Source organism: Pseudophryne corroboree, chromosome 2, assembly GCF_028390025.1.
Source record: "Pseudophryne corroboree isolate aPseCor3 chromosome 2, aPseCor3.hap2, whole genome shotgun sequence".
In the NCBI taxonomy this organism is placed as follows: Eukaryota; Metazoa; Chordata; class Amphibia; order Anura; family Myobatrachidae; genus Pseudophryne; species Pseudophryne corroboree.
The window spans coordinates 210,105,233-210,107,506 of NC_086445.1; positions in this window are offsets into that span (position 1 = coordinate 210,105,233).

Sequence of the window (2,274 nt, forward strand, 5' to 3'; positions counted from 1 at the left end):
AGGTGCAAGATGGAATTGTCCTTGGGCCCTCCCACCCACCCTTATGTTGTATAAACAGGACATGCACACTTTAACCAACCCATCATTTCAGTGACAGGGTCTGCCACACGACTGTGACTGAAATGACGGATTGGTTTGGGCCCCCACCAAAAAAGAAGCAATTAATCTCTCCTTGCACAAACTGGCTCTACAGAGGCAAGATGTCCACCTCATCATCATCCTCCGATATATCACCGTGTACATCCCCCTCCTCACAGATTATCAATTCGTCCCCACTGGAATCCACCATCTCAGCTCCCTGTGTACTTTGTGGAGGCAATTGCTGCTGGTGAATGTCTCCACGGAGGAATTGATTATAATTCATTTTAATGAACATCATCTTCTCCACATTTTCTGGATGTAACCTCGTACGCCGATTGCTGACAAGGTGAGCGGCGGCACTAAACACTTTTTCGGAGTACACACTTGTGGGAGGGCAACTTAGGTAGAATAAAGCCAGTTTGTGCAAGGGCCTCCAAAATGCCTCTTTTTCCTGCCAGTATAAGTACGGACTGTCTGACGTGCCTACTTGGATGCGGTCACTCATATAATCCTCCACCATTCTTTCAATGGGGAGAGAATCATATGCAGTGACAGTAGACGACATGTCCGTAATCGTTGTCAGGTCCTTCAGTCCGGACCAGATGTCAGCATCAGCAGTCGCTCCAGACTGCCCTGCATCACCGCCAGCGGGTGGTGGGCTCGGAATTCTGAGCCTTTTCCTCGCACCCCCAGTTGCGGGAGAATGTGAAGGAGGAGATGTTGACAGGTCGCGTTCCGCTTGACTTGACAATTTTGTCACCAGCAGGTCTTTGAACCCCAGCAGACTTGTGTCTGCCGGAAAGAGAGATCCAAGGTAGGTTTTAAATCTAGGATCGAGCACGGTGGCCAAAATGTAGTGCTCTGATTTCAACAGATTGACCACCCGTGAATCCTTGTTAAGCGAATTAAGGGCTCCATCCACAAGTCCCACATGCCTAGCGGAATCGCTCTGTGTTAGCTCCTCCTTCAATGTCTCCAGCTTCTTCTGCAAAAGCCTGATGAGGGGAATGACCTGACTCAGGCTGGCAGTGTCTGAACTGACTTCACGTGTGGCAAGTTCAAAAGGTTGCAGAACCTTGCACAACGTTGAAATCATTCTCCACTGCGCTTGAGACAGGTGCATTCCACCTCCTATATCGTGCTCAGTTGTATAGGCTTGAATGGCCTTTTGCTGCTCCTCCAACCTCTGAAGCATATAGAGGGTTGAATTCCACCTCGTTACCACTTCTTGCTTCAGATGATGGCAGGGCAGGTTCAGGCGTTTTTGGTGGTGCTCCAGTCTTCTGTACGTGGTGCCTGTACGCCGAAAGTGTCCCGCAATTCTTCTGGCCACCGACAGCATCTCTTGCACGCCCCTCTCGTTTTTTTAAATAATTCTGCACCACCAAATTCAAGGTATGTGCAAAACATGGGACGTGCTGGAATTTGCCCAGATTTAATGCACACACAATATTGCTGGCGTTGTCCGATGCCACAAATCCACAGGAGAGTCCAATTGGGGTAAGCCATTCCGCGATGATCTTCCTCAGTTGCCGTAAGAGGTTTTCAGCTGTGTGCGTATTCTGGAAACCGGTGATACAAAGCGTAGCCTGCCTAGGAAAGAGTTGGCGTTTGCGAGATGCTGCTACTGGTGCCGCCGCTGCTGTTCTTGCGGCGGGAGTCCATACATCTACCCAGTGGGCTGTCACAGTCATATAGTCCTGAGCCTGCCCTACTCCACTTGTCCACATGTCCGTGGTTAAGTGGACATTGGGTACAACTGCATTTTTTAGGACACTGGTGAGTCTTTTTCTGAGGTCTGTGTACATTTTCGGTATCGCCTGCCTAGAGAAATGGAACCTAGATGGTATTTGGTACCGGGGACACAGTACCTCCAACAAGTCTCTAGTTGGCTCTGCAGTAATGATGGATACCGGAACCACGTTTCTCACCGCCCAGGATGCCAAGCATTCAGTTATCCGCTTTGCAGCAGGATGACTGCTGTGATATTTTATCTTCCTCGCAAAGGACTGTTGGACAGTCAATTGCTTGGTGGAAGTAGTAAAAGTGGTCTTACGACTTCCCCTCTGGGATGACCATCGACTCCCAGCAGCAACAACAGCAGCGCCAGCAGCAGTAGGCGTTACACGCAAGGATGCATCGGAGGAATCCCAGGCAGGAGAGGACTCGTCAGAATTGCCAGTGACATGGCCT